At 38.4% G+C, this 24097-nt stretch overlaps 1 pseudogene; it reads right to left on the reverse strand.

The window, feature by feature from the left end:
• The window catches only part of LOC114323528 (uncharacterized), a 32015-nt pseudogene extending 14362 nt beyond the window's left edge, over positions 1-17653 (reverse strand).
• Between the last annotated feature and the right edge of the window lie 6444 nt (positions 17654-24097).

Here is a 24097-nt window from a genome sequence, read left to right on the forward strand (position 1 = left end):
AGAAAAAATCGTCATCATTTAAGTCTTTGTCCGGTGTGTCCTTTATTATTTTCTCACGCCGGCGTCGTATTCTTAAATAATAAACCCACTCGTCTTCTTTTGAGCCTATGGAGTACTGATGGAAGAGTTCGGCTAGGCCAAGGTTAATACTAGCTCGGCGGTTTAGCTCGGTTAAGACATTTATTATGCGGTATGAATTTGTAGAAAGTTGGGTGGGACATATCCTAGTTTGCCTGAGGAATTCACAAAGTAAAGGCTGTATAGGGAATCTTAGTCCAGTTTCTATAATGGACAAAAGTGTAAAGGGAACAAAACTAGGGTTTCCCCATGGTATGGTATCTAGATCGGCTAAAGTTAGATGGACGTCGTCAGGAATGTTATACTCCCTTCGGAATTCAGCCAGGCCACCAGGTGTTTCTACTAAAAACCTATATTTACCCATTTTGTCTTAAGTTATGAATAAATAATACGTGGGTGTTAGCCTGGTCGCAGAAGTGGGCTGAGTATCTCGGTTGAGCGCTCAAAGGAGTGTCTGGGCAACCTAAAGTCTACAAAGTGAAAAAACAAAGGTGTTAAGCACAGACCGTTGGACCATGCTAAAGAGAAATAAAGGCAAGATATTTCAAATCTTAGCTCGGCTATGTGAAATGCTATATGTATTAGCCCGTTTTGTGCAAAGGTTAGTGTTAGCCCGGTTAAACCTCTAGGGGCAGCGCTCTTAGTTCGGTTTTAACTACGAAGGCTGGGTTAGCCCTAAGTTATAGCTCGGCCGTGGTTGAGACTAACAGACGCACTATTACGCAGACTTAGTATGGTTGGATAGCTCGGTTGAGTTAAAACAAAAGGTGGTTTGACTTGTTGAAACTATTGTTATAACGTGAAGTGTCAGTTCGGTTGAATGGCCTGGCTAGAGTGACATCAACTACAAACGACTTTTTAGTTCGGTTATATAGTGATTTTGGATCAAAATCAGTGTTTCAGTTTATTCGTGAAAAGCCAGAGGTTCTATTAAACGAAAGAAATGTATGTGTTTGAAAAAACACACAAAAAACATGTATTGTAAAAGCAAATGCAAAAACAACAAAAACAAGGCGGATTTGAGTAAACTTACCAAGTCAAGAGGAAGAAATCAGAGATGGAAGCAACGGCAATGAAGAACACGAACTCAGCAAGTTCAGGGTTGAAGAAGCTCAGGAACAAGAGAGAGAGAAGAGGAAATGAGTAGTGTGATGAGTGATTCAAAAAACAAAGAGTTTTTGTTTTGATGCAAGGACCAGAGGCGAGAACTGTTCAAAATTCATGGAGTACGAAGACGGCTTGACAGCTGCATTGGGCCAATCAGAGGGGGCCACTTGTCACAGGAATGAGAAGTGATTCAGTTACTGTGATTGAAGAGACGTTTTGACCGGACAGGTAGAGCCGGCGTGAATTTAGCTCGGCTGGAGAGGCTAAGAGTGTCTTTTAGCTCGGTCGGAAAGGCTAAAGAGTTTTTTAGCTCAGCTGGTAGACAAGGTAATCCCTTTCATGCTGCGCAGATGGAATTAAGGGGCAATTGAGAGGGTAATTTATATGAAAATTGGGCCGAGCTGGGTAATGGGCTGTTATGGGCCATAGTGCGAAAGGCTGAGTAAAAAGGCCATGAAGTTACTCCAGCCCAAGAGAGGTGTAAAGTTACTCCGATCCGTAAAAGGTGTAAAGTTACTCCGGTCCGCGAGAGACCTGAAGTTACTCCGGTCCCAAAGAGCTTACGGTAAGTTCGGTCAACACTCACAAAGTTATCCTGGTTTGGACCGGAGTATTGGTTATTCCGGTCTAGACATACCGTGGTTAGCGTTAAGAAGAGCCAAGGTAAGAGCAGTGAATGGAAGAGCCGAGCTAATGTTATCTCGGTCTAGTTTGCGGCTTAGCATAGCCATGCTTACCTCGGTCGTGTTGAAGTCTGACCATGGTAGAACCATCTCACTTGGTTTATGCAGTGGGAGGGGTGTTGAAGGATAAGCATTATCTTTCAGGAGTATGAATCCTAGGAGGACTCTACATGGAGGAGTAAAAGTCCTACTAGGATTGTGCCATGCAGAACCTATAAAAGCTTACAACATCACCTATAGAGAGGTAACACAACTTTGATTCCTGATTACACAGAACTTTTTGTCTACTTGTCTATTTTGCTGACTTAGGCATCGGAGAGGTTTCCGGCACACACCCGCCGGCTAGCTCACGTTTGTGTTTTCAGGGAGCAAAGCGACGACGTTTGGAGGAGCGCAGACTTGATCAACAGGATTATACAAGGAGGTTTATTTCTTTCCCGTACACTGTCCGAACTATATATATATATACATGTTTTATGTGTCTGTGTAGTGGGTTTGCTCCTCCATTTTCAATTTGATTTTGATATTCGCTCCTTGACTTGGACAAATGTGATTCTGATGCTACTTCAATAACTCTCTGTCAACAGGCCGGTCTTGCTATTGTGGGTTTTGCGTTGTTTGGTGGCTGTCATTGGTTCGTAGCTGGTGGCACTAACTTTGTATTGTAAGTCACCATGCTTGTTTTATTTAATAAGTAAGTTCCTTCCCTCCTTTTGCACCTTGGTTACTTGTGGTAATTTTGCTGTTGGACATGCCCGTGTTGTTCGGTTAGTTCTTCACTTGTTTCGAACCCTTGATTCTATCAAATAGGTAAGTTTAGGAGTCTAGTGAACACACCATCTAAACTAGCCCTCTTTCGCAAGAAATACCATATTCCTGAAGACGTTACATTGGTGTTAGGGGGGGTAAACAGACTTCAGACTCCAACCGATGACACTGTACCTTTTCCTATAGGAGCCATCGTAGAATGGGGAGTTCGGTTCCCCTTGGACCCTTTGTGGCTCAAATTCTTCCATTACTTCAAACTCCACCTCATGGAGATAACTATGAATACTTTTAGGATTGTAAGTGGCTTCGTGGCCCTTAACAAATTGCTTGGCCTTAATTTAGGAGTATGGGACATACTCCATTGTTACAACTTCTCTCATCACCCGAGTGTCACTTTCTACCTTAGAGTTCGGTCCGATGTACCCCAAATGATCTTAGACCTTCCTGATTTCGATAAGCATTCGAAAGATTTCTTCATGGTAAGAGGGAATTTCGAGTATCCTACCGATGTAGAGGACCAACCAACGCGAATATGTCATGAAGGTGGTGGTCCAGGTTAGCTTTTATCCTTAATGTTTTACTTCTACACTTTTGATGTTAACTCTTACTTTTGTTGTATGGCTTTGATAAGTGCTTCTCGAATGAAGAGAAAGATAAACAAAGAGCATCCAACCGACCTTAAGATTGTCTTCTCGTACCCCGACCGAGCTATGACAAAGTTGCTTAGTTACGTGGCCATTTACAAGCACAAGCTTAACGAGAGGAGGGTTCGTGTGGTTGACTACTTTAGAAAGTCCCCAGAGAGGTCATCCAAGCAACAAGCTTGTGACAACACCAGAGCTTCTACTTCCTCTATTGTTCGGTCATCAAGCGAAACTACGAGTGAGGACCCTCGTCTCGACGACCAAGAAGGCATGGCTCGCCGAAAGCTTGACCTTGCAGCTCTTGCTTATGGTACAAATCCTGTTTCTGAAGTGGCTACTATGACCATTCAACCAGCCGAACAAAGAGTCTTGGTTCCAAAGCGATCCGTATAGACTTCTAAGGAAGTTCCTTCTTCTATTCCACCTACTACAACCCATATTGAAGAATTGAGGGTTCCAAAAGGAAGAGGAGTAAAGGAAAGGATGTTGTTGAAGGCTTAGAAGATCAGACTTTAGCTGAGGAGTGGCTACCTCCTTTGGAGTATAAAAGTCGGCCTATCACTCAGCGTGACAGATTCTCATAAGCTGGCATTCCATTTGTCCAAGGCATTACTCTTACCCCTAGACATGGTTGAGTGTAATGTGGATTCTGAATCTTTAATCAAAGGATCTATTCAAATGGTGACCAAATTAAGTATTCTTCTCTTGATTTGATTCTTTTCCTTTCTTTTTTCAAGAAACTTCTCTGAGTGTTTTTATCTTGGTCCTTGATAGTTGGCCCAGCGACTTCATGTTTTGGAGTAGCATCGCCTGGAGTAAGTAACAGACTATGACCGAACTACAAAGGTGCTAGTTAATGCGGACCTTGCTCTGAAGTCAGCCGAAGCCGATCAGATAAGGGCCAAAGAGGAGGCTGCCACTGCTAGGGCATCGACTATTGCTAGGGAGAAGGCGTTATTGGAGGCTGAAAAGACTGCTATAATGGCTCTCACTGCCAAAAAAGAGGCTAAACAGAGAAAGGCTGGAGTGGAGGCTGAGCTAGAGGCAATGAAGGCCAACCAAGCTAAGAAAGTGCTGGAGTTGAGGGATGGCTTATTTGCCAAGGGTTGGATAGAGGTCCTTCGTGCTATTGGAACTGAGGAGACTTCTACCCTCTTTAAGGGCATCCTCGTCCCATTTAAGGCTACTACTGCAAGGGTTGCTAAAACAAAGGAAACGTTAGTGGCTGAGACTTCGGAGGCCACCCTTTCTGTTTCTCTCATTCGTCTACTGAGCCCTAATTCTGAATGAGCAAAAGCAACCTTGTGATGAGGCATGAAAGCCCATTACTTTATTATTTTTTGTTGTGCAAGTGTTCGAGTTCGGCTAGTTAGACATCGTCATTTTGTAAGGCCGAGCTCCCCTTTTGTAATGGGCGCTTCATAGTAATGCCATGCTTTGTTGAATTTTTGTAAGTCTTGAACTTCAATCTTCAATTTTTTGCTTGTATGTGTTATGCTTGCCCCCGGCCGAATAGGGGCTTTGTAGAGAAGGAGGTCGCCTGTTCGGTCTAACTAGGCTTTGTGCCTTTGAAAAATTGGAAGAAAGAACTTTCCATGCCCCCGGCCGAGCAGAGGCTCCGAGACTATATAGGGCGTTTGATCAAGCAGACCAAGCTTTGTGCCTTAGAAATCTCTAGTTAGATTCGGCCGAGTATTTCGTCGCTCAGCCTTTACTTGATTCGATCAAGTTTAACTCATCATAGAGTGTAACTCGACTCTTCGTTGAGCGCGAGTTGTTACCATGGACTGTGCTTTCAAGTAACAATACTTGGAATAAATTCCACCAAGCTATACCACTTGGCGCCCTATTCCGACCGAAGGACTGAGTTTGCAGGTTGGGGCATAGGTTAAGAACTATAACCCGTTCTTTCTCAATTACCGAACAAAAATATGTACACACACATATGTAAAAGAACACAATTCATAAGAAAAGGTGATTTCATTAGTACTTAGAAACTTGCGATTACATTCGAAAGTTGTTTAGATCATTACATCACTGATAGTATTTCTTCAAGTTGGCAACATTCCAAGGACGAGGAATGGGCTTGCCTGCAAGGTCAGTCAGGTAGTAAGCTCTGTTGCCCAAGGCAGAGGTAACTTTGTAAGGCCCTTCCCAGTTAAGGCCGAGCTTCCCTTCTCCAGGGACCTTCTTGTGATCCATGACCTTCCTTAGCACCAGATCTCCAGGTAGAAATTGTCGAATTAGCACATTTTTATTAAAACTTCTAATAAGTTATTGCTAGTACTGTCACGAACCAAACACACCCCTTAAAGTTTGGTCCATGACCGGCCTGTACATAGGCCTCAAAATAGAAATTTTAGAATAATATTTAATTACCTACGGGGCCTTAAGCGGAAGCAATATCAATAAAAGACAACATCCATTGAGCTTGTGCATATGTGATGGCTTAAGTAATTTAGCAGTTAAATACATTCCCATAGTTACATATACAATCACAGAATTATGCAGACCTCACACACACTTAAATAAACTCCAGAAATTACATAACTCCCAGTAATCAAAATTAAGGCCTCAACACGGAGGCGTACCCCAGGCGGCTTGGCAAACAGGTTGACCTCAATACAATTCTAGTGCCAATCCCCGATGGCTCACCTACATAAACATACATAAAAACAGAGTGAGCAAGGCTCAATGAACAATAGTACTTGAATGCGTTAATACTCAATTAAACTTGTAACACATATAAAAGCGTAAGTAATGCAGAAATCATGTAATTAGTCTGATTCCGTAAATCATTTGCAGAACGACTTTGTCGGTTCACAACTTCACAATTTGGCCCTTGGCCTGATGGGTTCACATATTCACAAATTAGCCTTTGGCTTTATAGATTCACAAATGAGGCTCATGACTTCACAAATTGGCCCTTGGCCTTTTGGATTCATAGTTTCACAAGTTGGCCCTCGACCCCGTGGATTCATATTTCACAAGTTGGCCCTCGGCCTCATAGATTCATATTTCACAAGTGGCCCTCGGCCTCATAGATTCATATTTCACAAGTGGCCCTCGGCCTCATAGATTCATATCTCACAAGTTCTTTTGATGTTTCCATAATTTCACAATGTTTCTCACATAGCATACATGTCAACATAATTTTTGCGAAGAATATAACGTCAATAACAATAAATATTAACGGTTAAAGGTACATTGAAGTACTAACAGAACAATTTATATCATGTCATGGCATAAACATATCGATTAAACCGAATAGAATATCCCTAGGTCCATAAAAATATAATTCATAACAGTGTTCATAAGATACCCCATGTCTCCTTGCAATTCAACATAATTATCTTATATGTATCAGAACATTAACAATACTCATCGACAGAAGTCACAGGTATCATTATTGTACGATCAGTAGGGACAGAATAATTCACCTTATAACGCGAGTCACATGATAAAGGTATTGATTTCCAGTTCCTTCCTCAGTAGTCATTAACGTATAAAACACCCTGTAGCTTTATTTGTTTATTATTTTCGGTGATCATATTAGGCAAACATCTATGTCATAAGGCATGTATTGCAACATATAGACTATTGAAGTCCTTGGTAGGACCTTCAGAATCTCATATTTCCGGTAAGCGGGATTTACATTCTGAATTCATTTCCAAACAACGTAAACGTTAACGTAATTACTTGCAACGAACAGAGTGTTAATAATAAGAATCATTAACGGTCCTAAACGTATAATTATAGTACTACTACTCACAGTGTTCAGGTGCTTGGTCCGCCCCTGTAGCTAACCCTACACAATTCACGTAATTCAAACATAATTCATCATAGTACAACACTATTCAATTCAATATTAGTCAACACGACATAATCCAACAAAGTCAACACCACTTAGTTCATTAACACCATTTGCAATTCAACATAATTCAAAATAAACCCTTGAATCTCATTTCAACAGTCCAAAACCGAGTTCATATCATCCATGTCAGTCATAGATTATTTCCCCAATTTTCCCTTCACATTATAGCATGAATTACAATGTTCATAACATAGTTCATTCGCAAATTTTTAAACATAATTTTCAAACATTTCTAAATTCCAATTAAACTTGAACACATATAATTTAATACCTCAATTTCATTATTCTACTTTCAATTTGGGCCAAATCATTGGTTATCATCATTAATCAACCTAGGGTTTTAAAGAAAATTGGGGGTTTTCCTATTTTCTTAGTTAAATCTTTAAATCAACAATTACTATTTATCAATATGCTAAAAACATTCAACATCCTTTGAAAATTGGAGTAGAAACCCCATTTGTAAGTAAATAACAAGCCATTAATGTTTCTAACCCATAATTAACTCAAAATTCCAAAATGTCAACAAAATCCCAAAGTGGCAACAAAATCACTTTGAATCATAAACATTCAATGCTAAGAGAACCCCCTACCTCAAGATTGGAAGCAAAGAAGCTAGATCGAAAGCGTCCTCTCGAAAATCTCAAAATCTAATTGGTTGGAAAAGTTGATATTCACTTCTTCTTCATCCCTTGATGCACGATCCATGGTGGATTGTTGGTGAGAATAGATGAAATCAAAGGTTTGAGGGTTAGGTTTTCGGACCTTGGAAGAGAGGAAGGAAGAGGGAAGAAGAAAATATAAGAAATGATCCAAAAATTCTGTTTTTCCGCTGCTGAGCTCGCGAAACCCGCTCGAGCGTCCCTATTCACGCTCGAGCGTACCTGCTCCCAGCACAAATTCCAAAACTTCAAACAGGTATAACTCTCCCATCCGGACTCCGTTTTAGGTCATTTTTGTGTCCAAATTGAAGCCTCAGAAATAAGCTTTTTAATGGTTCTAACCTCACATTCAAATTCAAAGTGTGGAAAAAGTAAAGGGCAAATGAGTGACAGCTGATCATAGAATAACTATCTGGATTATATTCTTTGGTCCAATCTTACTTTATCATCATACCACCACCTCAATCAATACCCCAAAATAAGATAAGAACATTCCAAATACACTAATAAGAATGTCAAAAATGAGCCCACGTGCCTCAGAAGTCCAAACTTAACCAGGCGGCCTGCTCAAGCGCCCAACCTTGCGCTCGAGCGTGGAGACCAACAAAGCCGTCCGCTCGAGCGACCATTTCTACACTCGAGCGGAAAATCACCACTCCCAGAATTTCAACCCGCCTGCACAATTACTGGAAACCCCAAAAGTCCGCTCGAACGCCAACTCCCCCTGCTCGAACGGAGGGAAAAATTTCAGACCGTTACAGTAAAGGTCGTCAATTCCAGTTTTAAAGTCATAACTCAACAGATAGTTCTTCAATTCCAATAAATATAGTTGAATTAAAACACATTAACCCCTACTTCCTCTACGTATTTTGGGGTCATTACAGGTATGCTGCCAAACGAATAAGCGCGGCCTCTCTGCACTCCTCTGCCAGGTCAAGAGCTTGGGCGATAACCTTATTATTGTTTGATGGTTCAAAGATTTCAGACCGAATAGTGGGAAGGCTGACCTCTAAGGGGATGATGGCCTCCATCCCATAGATAAGAGAGTAAGGTGTCTCTCCTATCAATCGCTGTGGTGTTATTTTATACGCCCACAGAACGTTTGGCAGTTCTTCCACCGATTTGCCTTTGGCATTCTCTAGCCGCTTCTTCATCCCATTGATGACCGTCTTATTAGACGCTTTAGCTTGACCATCACCTTGAGGATAGATTGGAGTAGAATTTTTGAACTTAATTTTTAAGTCAGAGCAGAGCTTCCTGAAAACCTTCCCATCAAACTGGGTGTCATTATCGAATAGTAGGGCCCTTGGTATGTCGAACCGAGTAATGACACTCCTCTAAATGAACCTTTTTATGTCAGCTTCCTTTATGCTTGCTAAGGCTTCAATCTCCACCCACTTAGTGAAATAGTCAGTGGCAACAACAAAGAACCTTTTGTTAGCAGTACCCCTTGCTAGAGGTCTAACGATGTCCAAACCTCATTGTGCAAATGGCTATGAGCTAGTGAGGAGAGTTAGGTACTTGGTTGGTTGATGAATGAATGAGGCAAACCTTTGGCACTTGTCGCATTTTTGGACATACTGTTGGGCGTCTTTCTACATATGCGGCCACTAGTACCCATGAGTACGGGTTCGGTGTGCCAAGGACCGACCTCCAGTGTGACTGCCATAGATCCCCTCGTGGATTTCATAAAGAAAGTTCTCCACAAGATTAGGGTGAACATAAAGAAAATATGGACTAAGGTAAGACTTTTTGTAGAGGTTGCCCGAGGGTGAGACCCAAAATCGCGCAGCTCGGTGCCTTATTTTATGTGCTTCTTTTTTGTCATCTAGAAGGGCACCATTTTTTAAGAAGGCAAGGAGATGGTCCATGTAGCTCGGATTGAGGTCAATACAGAGGACCGAACTGGGTGGATTGATAATCAGTTGAGGAACAAATTCGACCCATATCTTGCAACCATTTTTGGAGTCCACCGAAGAGCCAAGACAGGCTAAGGCATCGGCGTGGCTATTTCAATCACAGCCAATTTTGACAACCCTAATAGCTTGAAATTTGTGGATCAGGTGCTTGGCTTGTTTCGCATAGGATGCCATCCGGTCATCACGAGTTTCGTATACTCTAGTCAATTGGTTCACCACAAGTTGGGAGTCGCTATAAACAATCAACTCCTCTACATTAAAGTGTTCAGCGCTACGTAGACCAGCTAGCAGAGCCTCATATTCCGCTTCGTTGTTGGAAGCCTTCCATCCCAATCTGACGGCTTGCTCCCAAACAAACCCTTCTGGTGAAATAATGACCATTCCCACTCCAGAACCCTTTTGGTTGGAGGATTCATCAACGAACAGCTGTCAAACATCTCCAATGAAAAGTTTCCATGCCTCAACGGGGGTTTGATGAGTGTTGTGGATTCCGGTTGCTAAGGCTGAGCTCCATTTGGAGGGGCCAGTCGGTCCTGGAGTGAATTCAGCTACGAAGTTTGCTAACACTTGAGCTTTGATAGCAATCTGTGGCTGGAATTTAATGTCAAACTCTCCCAATTCTACTACCCACTTCGCTATCTGGCCCAAGAAATCAGCTCGACTGAACATAGACTTTAGAGGGTACTCTATGAGGACATTGATAGTGCGTCCTTGGAAGTAGTGAGCAAGCTTCCTAGAGGCGATCAGTAGGGCGTATGCCAGCTTCTCTAGTGGCAGGTATCTGGTTTCAATATCCAACAGGGTTTTGCTAACGTGGTATACTGGTTTTTGTTCCTTCCCTTCATTTCTAATCAAGATTGCACTCACAGCATGATCGGAGATAGCCAAGTAAAGAAAGAGCTCTTCGTTAGGGACTAGAGTAGACAAAAGAGGAGGGGAAGAAAGATACTTCTTCAACTCTGTGAGTGCTTCAGAGCATTGGTCACCCCATTCAAAGTCTGCTTTCTTCCTTAGGAGTTGGAAGAAAGGTCTCATTTGATTGTAAGACCGACTAATGAAACGATTCAATGTTGCGGCCATACCAGCGAGCTTTTGGAGTTCCCTAGCCTTCGTAGGTGCCTCAATGTCATGGAAGGCTTTGATCTGGTCAGGGTTGACTTCGATGCCTTGCCTAGTCACCATATATCCCAAGAACTTCCCTAAACCTACCCCGAATGCACATTTCGAGGCGTTCAAGCGAAACTTGTGGGTCTTCAGGATTTGGAACACTTCCTCTAAGTCTCTCAGATGATGTTCGGCCAATTTAGTTTCGACCACCATGTTATCTATATAGTCTTCTATAGTCTTGCCTAGTTGGTCCTTGAACATTTTAATGACCATCCGTTAATAGGTCGCACCGGTGTTCTTCAGGCCGAAGGGCATCACTTTGTAGTAGTAGGTGCCCCTTAGGCTAATGAATGTTGTCTTCTCCTGGTCAGGGCCAAACAGGGAGATTTGATGATAACCACTATAGGCATCCAGGAAGCTCATTTGTTCACGTCCGACAGTTGCATTTACCAGTTGGTCTATCCGTGGGAGAGGAAAACTGTCCTTAGGAAAAGCTTTGTTGAGCCTGGTGAAGTCGACATACACCCTCTAATTTCTATTCTTTTTCTTCACCATAACGGTGTTAGACAACCATTTCGGATATTGTACCTCTCGTATGACCCTTGCCACCAGAAGCTTGTTTACTTCTTGGATGACCGCTTTTGTGTGTTCTGCAGATGATCGTCTACTGTTTTGGACTACGGGCCGAGCTGCTGGTTGGACATTGAGTTAGTGACATGCAAAGGTTGGGTCCAACCTAGGAGTCTCGTAAGTAGACTAGGCAAATACTTCGATATTCTTGTGGATGAGAGCTAGCAATTGCTCCTTCTCTCCGGTGAGAAGCGAAATATTAAGCAGAAAGAACTTATCGATATTCTTGTGGATGAGAGCTAGCAATTGCTCCTTCTCTCCGGTGAGAAGCGAAGTGTTAAGCAGAAAGAACTTGTCTGGATCTCCTCCGTCCACCAAGATCGTTTCGAGGTCCTTCACCATCTTCTCTATTGGTACTCTACCAACGTCTTCCAGTATAGGTTGATTAGGCAGTTCGACCATTTGGACTTCCTTGCATGCTTGTTTAGACTTCATGGCGGCGATGAAACAGTGCTTTGCTGCTACTTGGTCACTCTTGATCTTCTCCACTCCATTCTTTGTTGGGAACGAACTACCTGGTGGTAAGTGGATAGCACCGCCTCCATTGTATGAATCCAAGGTCAACCGGGATTGTATTGTAAGGAGATGAAGTGTTGATCACCAAGAAGTCGACAGGGATCACTTTGGACTTTGCTGTGATGAACAAAGTGATTCGGCACTCTGTTTGTCCATTAAAGCCGACCAGAGGGGAGATTGTGGGGATTAAGTGTTGCTCATCAAGACCCAGGTTTTTGAAAAGGTCATAATACATAATGTCAGTGGCGCTCCCTTGATCAATTAGGACCCGTTTCATATTAAATTTGTTCGCCACACTGAAGGTGACGATTAGGGCATCAGTGTGAGGATGTTGGATCCCTTCCAAATCCTTTTTAGAGAACACAATGTCGAACTGAGAGGGCTTTGCTTCCGTTCTGGACTTCTTGAGCAATGGTCCTACTGACATGACTTGTTACAAGTGCGTGGCTCTCTGAATCTCGCCACGAAGGGCATTCTCCCTTTGGGGGTTGGTCATCCCATGGATGACGTTGTTCACTAGCCTTGGGGCTTGGTCCTCTGGTGGAGAGGCTAGGGGTTGCCCATGATTAGCCCTTGTCTTCTCTACATCAATCCATTGCTGGAGATGGCCGACAGTGACCAAGTCTTCAAGACACCTCTTAAGGTCTCTGCAGCTCTGCGTCTTATGCCCTTTCTCATGACGGTAGATGCACCGCCACTCCTGATTGCGCCGAGTAGGGTCCCCCATCATCTTAGGAGGCCAAACAAAGTAGGGTTCTCCCTTGATTTTTTCCAAGAGCCTATAGATCGGCTTCGTGAACACAATGGTTATGGCTTTGTAGAATCTACTCCTTTCTTCTTCGATTTCCATGGTCAGTTGCTTATTTTGGTTGTACCTCATTCTTTGGTCCTCTCTCCTAGGCTGTTCGACCCTATGTTTCCAAGAGGCCTTAACTCCCTCATCTGCAACTGACACTTGTATAGAGGCTATGTCATCTTCTATATGGGCTCGCTCCTCTATTCGAGCCCTCAGCTCTTTTAAGTCAGAGGCGGGTCGTTTCGTCCATGACTGCCTGAGCTTATGTGAAAGGGGGAGGCCTTGCTTGAAGTATAGAGCTGCCAACGGCTCACTACAAACATCTTCTTCCAAATCACCATACGCCTCCCAATACCGTCGAGCGTATTCGTGCAAAGACTCCTTTTTATCCTTCCGAGTATTGAACAAGGTGTCCAATCCCTTTGGGATTCGGCTATTAGAAACAAACTGTGCGAGAAAGGCCTTGGAGAGCTGAGCTTAATCATAGATTGATTGAGGAGGAAGCTTTTCATACCACCAGAGGCTGTGCTCACCAAGGTTAGAGGCAAAAACCTTGCACATGAATGTATCGTTCTAATTCCAAAGTAACAAAATTTGGCAATAATGGTTGATATGAGTCAGGGGGTCTGACTTTCTATCATAGAGGATGAATTTTAGTGGACTGTACTTATGAAGAGCTTCCACCGCTTCAACCTCAGGGCAAAAGGGGGAAGAGATTAGTTGATCCACAGCACGACGCTCTATCTGATGAATGGACCGATTTAGATGCTCCTTTTCCTTTTCTAATCGCCGCTCCGCTACTTTTTTCGACCGTCAGTCATCCCTTCGGTTATTGTTCAACCATGTCCTCAAGTCATGCAGTCGCTCATCACGACGACGTGAAAGAGGAGAGATTGCTGAATAATGACTGACAGACTTTTGTCACTTGCGAGAGTCTTCTTGGGGATTCTTTATCTTACTATTGGCTCGCTTACTACGTACTGGAATCGGTCGGCTACGCTCACCACGAGCAGGACCGTAGTTAGACCGTTCCCGTCATGGTGGTAACGGAGGAGTGTGCCTCCATCACTACGATGGTCTCCCTCCGAACTTCCTTGGCTTACCCTGAGGTATCATCTGCTTCCTCAGTTGAGCACGTAGCTCCTCAATCTCTAGACTCATCGAGTCGATGACACGATCACAGTGGTCCTTCTCAACAAACAGCCGTTGAGATGACTAATAGGCAGCAAGATGACATCACTCCACCGTATCGAGGGTCAAACTGTCGTGGTCCATCAGGTTGTCATTCCCGGTAGGGAAGGCTAGACCCTTGTCTTTGGTTCTCTCCGTTCTTGGAGTCTTCTCTCCAATCTAAGGTTGCGAGGTTCCTTCAATACCCATCGTCGGAGTTTGTCACAAAGCAATCAGAGAACAATTCCCACAGATAGCGCCAAATGTGCAGACCAGTTTCCGCAATAGATTAAGATGGAACTTTGTGGATGAACCCTGGTGCACCGATGGGTGAAGGCCTGCACAAGGAACAAATGGTTAGGCTGCCCGACCGAGAGTTGGTCAGAAACCCCTCCGACAGTCGAGTTAGCACCAAAGTTTGGTAGAAACAAGATAGAAAAGACCAGTGTGTTTCTACAGTCAAGAGATCACTCTTTCTCAAGGAGAGTAAGGTTACCTTTTATAAGGATTGTATGACTTGCTCATCAAGATCCCTCGTTCGTCGGCTGGTATTTAGCCGTGATGCTAATACACCCCTTAATAGAGGAGAGCGAAGATTCTGTTGAGCGGTTCCATCATTCACAGGCACCACGCGCCCTTTACTTACATGGTGTTAGTTGACCTGTTAGCTCTCATGCGTATTGGAGTAGGAGCCTTGGAGCCCACTTCGGAGTGGGGACCTTTGTCCAACTCAACGAGGTTCCATACAAATAGGTTTGAGTAATCGTGCCCCCTTCAACTGAGATATCAAGAATTTAGGTATCATTAAATAACTAATGCCAACTCAAATCTTTATTGATCAGTAGAGACTGGAAAAGGTAACTACACAAAGGCACTCATACATACGACATACATATACATGTTATAAATTTAAAGTAGTATTATGTTATTTTTTTCATTACAAAAAAATAAACTATTGATATATTTGACATAAAATAAATTTATAAAAATATAAATTGTTAACGTGTCCAAGACATACGACGCCTTCTATTTTTTGAAAATCTTCATGTCGGCGTGTCTGTGTTGTGTCACGTATCCGTTTTGTGCTACTTTGCCAATATTTTTCAGAATTTCATAACAATTATACACTGTGGATACATATTATTTGAGGAAAAAAATAGCAGGTCTATTGTGTTTGAGTTAATCGAGCTTTGCAGGTCAACAAAATTGTCATGATCAACCTAATATTGAAAAAAAAAGTGTTACAAGCATTCCCAAGTTTAAAAAAATACGAAGATCTAGATAAATACACAATGAAAAAGAGGTCATTGAAATTTATTTGATTGAGAAAAAAGTAAGGAAGTTTACTAATAACGATAATCAACAAGTTTGAATGTAGTCCAGACAACTAATGTCTCGCCAGTTAGCACCTTAAATGCCACAACAGTACATGCAACAAAAGATTATGTTACAAGTCCACAAATGGGACAAACACAAGAGAATCAATTTACACATCAAAAGATGTAGTACAAACTATAGGGGACAATTCGTATTTTGAGCAAATCTCAAGGGGTATATTTGTAATTTACACAATTAATATTGTACTAATTTTGGAAAATTGTCACATAAATATCAAGTTGGGGAAAGATTAATCTTGAATACAAATCTAATGCGACAAGTGTAAGCATATCAAATTACTTCAAACAATTGAACTCAAGGATGAGGGGTTTTTTTAAAAATAAAAAATAAAATAAATAAATAAATAAATAGAAGGAGAGTATGATGTAGGACAAGTTTTTCGGATTTTCTATATTTTCATTTTAGTATTTTGGAATTAGTATTTTATTAGAAATCTGGCAATTTGGCATGGAATAGATTATAAATATTAGATTCCCTAGTTGATGTTGATATAAATATCTACGTAAGCCTTGGGGCAAAGACAACATTTATCAATAATATTTCAAAAATTTCTCTTCCTTGTGGATTTAAGATTATGTCTTTCTCATGGATTTGAGTGCCCCTTTCTTCTACTAGAACAATATCCAATTCCCGTGTATATTTGATTGCGTCATTATCCTTCAAGATTTAGGTTTTCTAAAGCTTGAAAAAAAAGATATGAAAGAACAAAGATACCAAAACTTAAAATATGAATGAGCTTCTCTCTTTGTGCATGCTCTGCTTCTCTCAACCTTCATAACCCCACCCTAACTTATCTCTCTTGTTCGTTCTTTCTCCCTTATCCTCTCTTACCTTCCTCTCCATCTTCCTCTTCCTCTTAACCCTCATCTCTCAAAACTCTTTCTTCGTCCAACTCTTCTCCCTCCCAGGACTTTTCTCCTACATTCTTTTTTTTTTTTTTTTTTGGTGTAAGTTCTCCTACTTAATTACATCTCATTCCTCTTTCTTGTTTCCCTTTTCTCTATTCTCTTCCTCTAGCCTCATTTGTAGAAGCCCATGTAGGATAGATCAACATCACTTCCACAATTCAACCATCATTTCTATTCTAAGCATTGCAACTTCTCCACTATTCGAATTCTTAGATTTGCACTCCTTGCACTTTTCAAAAACTTCATTTTACAAATAAGCAAAAGGGTTTTGGTTCAAATATAAAAATGGAACCAAAATATCAACAAAACCAGAGAAGATTAAATATGAAACCTGGAAGAAACAAAAGCAGAAATAACATTAGGGAAACATACCCACAAACTCCATCAGTAGTCAAATCAAACCTACCATCTTTAAGCTCCCCACTTTCAAAATATGTAGGTTTTGCCATCATGGCAAGTTGTTGATAGGAGATAACGTAGGCGAAAAAAGTCAACATGAAACCAACCTAATGCTTCCACTTGAAAGTAGAATGGAAGATCCCTGCCCTCATCACAAGATAAAAAAACCCTAGATAAGCACAACTTTAGATTGAGAATAAAGTGCATTGATTTTAAAATAGACTATATTGACAACAACCACAATTAACCAATAAATCAATTTAATGGAACAAAAAAATCTAACTAGAAACAGTCACAAAGCAAAATCAAGATTCAAAAAACAAGACCAAGTAACAAACATCAAAGTTCAAGGAAACCGAAAAGTAACAAGTTAAGAAGTGAGACATAATTCATGTACATAGCACTATCATAACTTAAAAATTCAGTCTAGATACTTGAAGTTGTAACTATTTTTTCTTTAGTAGTCCATCCCATAGTTGCAATTCATTACTTAATTCAGTATCTTTTCACTTGTAGAAAAAGAAAAGAAAAAAAAAAGTTGGAGCTTTGTTTGATTGTTGAAAAAAGGCAGGACAAAGGACATGTACTTTAAAAAAAATTTAATCTTTATATAGGTTGAATTGAGTTCTTCGATTTTACTTCTCAAATACTATCATATTAATCCCTGATTTAAGTTTTATTCTAGTTAAAAGATCACAGAGCTCCGTTTGGTAGCTGAGAAAGTGCAAAGGGAAAAACAAATTGAAAATTGATTGTTAATGTGCTGGGGATGAAATTTTGACTACAGCAACAATCCAATCATGATAGACACATAATATTTCTAGTAATTAAAAAGCAACAAGAAATTGATGATAAAGAGGAGTTAATTGAAAGTGAAATATGGAGAAATGATAAGAAGGTGAGAGAATCTAACATTGGAAAAGATGATAAAGCAAAGGACGTTCTTCAGGTGACAACTGTTCTCTTCCTTTCGCTTCTTGGCCCCTTGATTCACCATCTCTGATCTCTCTCTCTATATATATATATGTATGTGTGTGTGTGTGTGTGTATAGTACTACAAAGCTACTCGAACAGAATCTCAAAAAGAACGACGCAGAAGCAGAAATTGGGGGAGAGAGAGAAAGGAAAAAGACTTCGATCATCTGGGTCAGTTTGGCTGCGAGGTCATATAATCCCTAATCACGAAGAAGATATTCCTATAACTGTTTTTAAGGATATCCAATTGGTATGTAAGAGCATCTCTGATTGTATAATTTTTTTCATTAAATTTGAATAAAAATTTGAGTAATAATTTTATTTGATATCAAGTGTTTCAACGGATGATTTTAGGTTTTCATTAAAATACCGGTCGACCAAGCGGATGTCTGGCTAGTCAATCGACCAGTGTATTTTTTTTTTTACAAATTTTTTGCCTAAAGGTGGTCATCTGGGGGATATCCAAGAGACATCCCGTGGTGAAAATCAAACTGTTATGAACAGTGATTCGATGAAAGCTTCCAAGCATCTTCAATTTGGTGAAAGATTTTTGATATCCTCGATTTGATACTCATTTGATGAAACCATTTATTGCAATTCTAATTTAGACCAGACACATTTGATGTTCTAGATCCGAGTTTTATTGTCTTATACGATCGTTCATGTCTTATTTCTCCTTATTTCTCATTGAGTTTGGTTATTTGAGTATCTTAGTTGCGTTTAGAACGGGTTGGGAGTTAGTTTTTTTCAAAATAATTCCTACCCAAATTTCGCCTTCTTCACTCAAGCGACACTTCTTGCGCTCGAGCGGTTTTTGAGAACTCTCAGTACTTTTGTAGGCCTACAGAGATACTGGGAGTTGCCATTCTTCGCTCAAGTGGTACTTTTTGAGCTCTAGCTGTGGTCTTCTATCTACAAAACTTTTAGGAGTTGTATTCTTCACTCGAGCAGTCCAACTTATTATGTCTGGTCACTCGAGCGACCATTCCTGAGCTTGAACGGTCTATACGTATATCAGGTCGTAAAGTTCACTTTTTGAGTCACTTTTTCACACCACTCTCTCTCTCGCTCTCTCTAGAAATCATCTCTAAGCTCCAAGTACACCCTGATCCACTCATTTCTACACCTAGTCCCTTTGTTAAAAAGAGAGAGCACGTCGAAGGTTTCATTTTAACCGATGAAGTTCGTGTTTTCGGCCCCGTTGAGTTCTACCCATCTCTCATTTGGGTCTTTTTCTTTGAGGTAGAGATTACTTTGACACTTTGTCTGGTTTTTACCTTAGTTATTTGATTTTCTAAGCTATGTGGTGGTTTGGGAGTTTTTAAACAAAGTCTAGGGTTTGGTTTAAAGATTCAAAATAGGGGTTTTCAAATGGATTATTGTATATGATTGTGTCTTTGTAAAAATGATTAGGTTGTGATGAATAATGGATTTTATCCTTGGGAGATGATTTTAAAGAAAGTGGATTTTTGCCCTAAACGGTGAATATTGGATTTTGTAAAGAGAAAATGAAATTGATGTTGGTTTTATGGAATTGAAAAGAGGATGATGATGATGATGATGATGATGATGATGATGATGATGATGGTAGAGTTGGATATGTATTATCATTCTCGTCTTGTGATTTTGGAAAGTATATCTATACTGGAAATTATTTATTGTTTAGAGATATTTGTTTTGAGCTATCAGTGGGGGATAACTATGATTGTTGCAGAAAATGCGTGTGAAATAGGTGAATTGAAACTATTTTGTCATTCATTTGCATTGAGCATTGTAACAAATCTACACATTGAAAATGTATACTATTTTGAGAAAAGTTGGTGAATACCTTGGTGAATCTAGGTAGGAGTGTAGTTGTGGTATTATGTTGGCCTATGTGCCCTTAGTGAAAGTCCAGAAACTTGCGCAGTTAGGTGTCTAGCCTTTCTGTAAATACCGGTAAAAATGACAGATTGGTACTGCTTGTAGCCTACTTGCAAACACATCTCAGAGATTTCCAGTGTTGTATCCACTGCCTTGTTTTCTATTTTAAAGGAAATGAATTCATGAACTGAGATACAAGCTTGGCGTTGCATGGTTTTGGAAAGAGATATAAAATGTTTTTGGTATGAGCATTGCATATGCATTCACCTTATGACTTTATTAAGATCCATATATTGTGTTAGAGTATCTTTATTGGGCTTTGGCTCACCCTATGCGGACAACCATTTTCAGGTGCTGATGATATGCCTCCGCTAAAGCAATAGCTTGAGGGGACTTGGAGCAAGAGCTTCATTTTGTTTACTTATTGTAATTATTTTTGTACAAGCCTAGGACTTTATTTGTATTGAGTTTAAAACTCACTTTTGTTGTAATCAAGTATCGTGTTGGAAAATTGTAACTATTAGGGCGTTCTCTTATTTGTTTATGTTCTCCTTATTTCCTTATCATGTAACATATGTTATAAATTTAGGGTTATACTTGTGAATGTATATCTGCACATGTTATTCTTTTGTACAACTAATTGGAATTAAGGGAGGGTAATTATTTTATCATATGTTGTTATTTAATTAACATGATGTATAGTTTATTGTCATTTATTTTCAGGGAGTTACACCCTTGGAGTAGGAAACAATATTATTTTTTTTATCAAAATTAAATTTGATGACAAAATTGATGAACCATTGGAGATGGTCTAACTAGTGGAATTTTAAGGGGGCTTAATGGATATACATTTTAGCACCTATTGTTAGAACCTATCACCTCAACAAGTTGTTAGGAGTATGAATTTTGTGATACATATGTCAGTTTTATTGGTATAAAGGGTCAACTATTTTTGTTGCTTGAAATCGAACTGGAGCATGTTTGTCAGGATTTTGTGGATTTATTACGGAATCTATATCGATAATTCAAACTGTTCAATATATAGGGTTTATTGAGTATTCCATCCCTGAAAAAAATTACGTTGATCATATATCGATAGTCACTTGATCAAATTAAATTTGTGTCAATGTTAAGTATGATTTTAAAAATAAATTATTTCATAAATGTGATATGATCAAGTACCTATTGATATTTGATCAACATCAGTTTTGCCAAGAATTAAGTACTCGATGAGCTCTACATATTGAACAATTTAGATTATCACGATATACCCAAAAGAGGCTGTCCTGTTGGAAAAACCAACTGGAGAGAGTCCAATCCTTTTTTTAAGTATTTGTTTAAAATTTTTATCTTCTATTTTGAGATTTTTTTTCAAACTAATAATATATTGTATTATATTTTTATAGTGATGTAATTCATTTAATTTATTGTAATATGATATATTAATTTAAATATATATATATATATATATGATGCCTAGTATAATTATTTAGAGCAATTCAGATGGTTGGTGTCATCAAAATGATAATATCAAAGTTAATTTTTGATATGTTATAATGTTAAAAAATTTATAATTTTACTCTACTGCCAATGCCTTTTTATTTTATCAATAAAATTAGGAATGTATAAACCAAATATATAATCAAACCCAATGGGTGTAATTTTTTTACAAGATTTGTTGATATGTGTTCCCAAACATGTTGTTCTTCTATTTTAAATTCCCCTAACAATATTTGTTTTACCAATGAATTACACAATAAATTGTTAGTTTGCCTATACAATTTCACAAGTTCAGATCCTTAGTAGTTAGCGCACTTTGTAATGCTTCCAAGACGATGTTGTTTTGTTTTGTTTTGTTTTGGGATTTTTTATTTTTTTTCTGAAAAGGCTATGAAGAGATTCGGCTTTCTCAAACCTCTATACTCTTGAACTCTCACACAATAAATCTAAAATTTTGCTTTCTAGGTTTGATAATTAACCGATCTTCAAGCTGCAAAATTGTAGAAAATTCAATTTGGTTCTTCACTCATTGAAACACATAAATTTGCCAAATAACAAAATAATAGTTTGTTTGGTTTGAATTTTTAGGATTCACTTTTTAAAAAATTAAATTTTTTTTTTTGTTTTTCATGTTTTTTTGTTTTTACAGAAATTTTTTAATATTTTAAGCAATTTTTTTTTAAAATTTTTTTTTAGATACATCTAACATAAATACTCTTAAAAGTATAATATTTATGAAAAAAATCTTTAGAAAATTCACTAAATATAAAAAAAATACAAAAAAAATACGAAAATTTAATACATTTTTTGTATTCTTATGTATTTATTGATTTTAAAAATATTTTTTTACAAATATTTTACTTTTTAGATATATCTAAGTAAAGTGTATCTAAAAAAAAAATGCTTAAAATTTTAAAATATTCACTAAAAATAAAAAATATATATATATATATATATATATATGAAAAATAACAAACTCAACTTTCAAAAAATTGAATCTAAAAAATTAAAATCAAACACACCATGGTTTTTTGTTTTTTGTTTTTGTTCATTTGATGGTTTCCCTCCTTTTGGTTTGGTTTGGTCTCAAATTCTTGAACCTTTCACTCCACAGCTTCAATGGCCAAGTGGGTCCAAACATGGTCCGGAGATTTTGGATACTTTGCTTTTCTTTGGTAATTTCAATTTGGGAAAATTGATGAAAAATTCACTTTAACAATTATCTAAGGTATTAGGTTTAGTAAATATTCTTTATTATTGAGAGGTCCACGTTTTGAAAAATAACTTGGTAGGAAGTCCTGAAGAACATTTTATTTCCAATTTTACTTTTTGACTTTTTTTTATCATTTCGTTGACTATCTGTTCAAATTTATATCTATTTGTTGAAATTTTTTCTATTTGTTCAAAAAATTTCCTATCTGTTGAAATTTTTCCCTATTTGTTCAAAATTTTTGTCTATCTGTTCAAATTTTTTCAATGTAAAGTTCAAATTATTTTTATCTATTGAAAATTGTCGTTATCCGTTGAATCTATCTGTTGAAATTCTTATATGTCGAAGTTTTTATCTGTTTAATTTTTGTCCAAATAAAAGTTATCTGTTGAAATTTATCTCTTCAAAAATTATGTATATTCAAATTATCTGTTGAAATTCCATCATTTTTTTATATATTATTTGTTCAATTTTTTGAACAAATTTGTTCAATAAACAACAGATTTTCTTTTTATTTGTTTAAATGCTACATTTGTCAATCAACAACCACAACATACACATACACATTTCTTTGCTAGAATAGAGAATCAATATATATATATATATATATACATCAGTAGATCTATAGCGTCACACCCATGGAACAACATACCAGTGCAGTGAGAATCTGATCTGGTCTATTTTTTAAAAACAGTTACCAAAATCACTAATTTTGTACCATAATTAGACCTACATCAGTAGATCCACAGTGTTATACCCATGAAACAACATAAGCATACACGTGCATATCTATACCTATATATATAAATGATCTGCAAGTTCTCTATTTCATGTTCCTTCGTTGCAGATCTATACCTATAAGCATTTGATCTCCGCTCATCAGCATCACTACGGCGACGGGGATGGTCGATGTTTGCCATAGCAGCATGGCTCCTATAGCAGAGCTAACTCTGTTAATTTTTGTACAACCAGATCTATGTGAGACAAAACTGAAGAATGAGATTTGCCGAAGAACCAAATCTGAGTGAGGTTGAACCGTCAATGAGTTTGGTTTTGTAGATGCCGTGCAAAGCGATGAGGGCAAGACTGCCACGATGGTGACGGCGACAAGTGACGGGTGACCACGGATGTAGAGAGAAAGAGAGAGAGTGTGTGTGTAGTAGTAGAAGAGTGTTTTGATGATATTTTAACGGTGTATAATTGAATATATATAGCTAAACTAGTTTGGTCATTTTGTATGAATTTATCTTTGTAGATAAAATAATTTAAATTGTGAATCTTTAATATAAAAAAAATTAAATTAAACTTTTTAACCGAGTGCCCTCTCAATTTTTATGTCACACCTCACAAATCACTTAAAAATAAGTGAATGAAAGAATAAGCAGAAGCAGAAAAATGAGCCGCAACACTTCTCCACCCACAAATAAATAAATAATAATAAATTAAAAAATTAAAAAATCTAAATCGACGTGGATTAGTAAGACACAATCTCAACCTTCCATTCCTTTCAGTTTGACGTGTGGCACTCTCACTAAAAGCACAAATTACACCACAAAACTATCACTAGGAGGATCTTCAATATTCACTCACATGAATTTGTTGTAAAAATTGAACTAGGTGACCTTAACAATTAAAATATATTCTAGTGTCCCTTTTCATATTATAAAACTGTTTTGGGTTTTTTCACAAATTAATTTTTTTACGCTGTACTTGGTTAAAAGATTGAGGAAGGAATTTAAAAAATGAAAGGAATAAAATACATGAAATCAGATGAAATGTATATATATATTCTATTCATATTTTATTTATTATTTTTATTTCTCTTTTTAAATCTCTCCTTAAATCTCCTAATTAAAGAAAAAAAAAAAACAGTTTTAATACCTATTTTTATAA

This window comes from Camellia sinensis, chromosome 8 (genome assembly GCF_055761805.1).
Source record: "Camellia sinensis isolate YWXY chromosome 8, ASM5576180v1, whole genome shotgun sequence".
Taxonomy (NCBI): domain Eukaryota; kingdom Viridiplantae; phylum Streptophyta; class Magnoliopsida; order Ericales; family Theaceae; genus Camellia; species Camellia sinensis.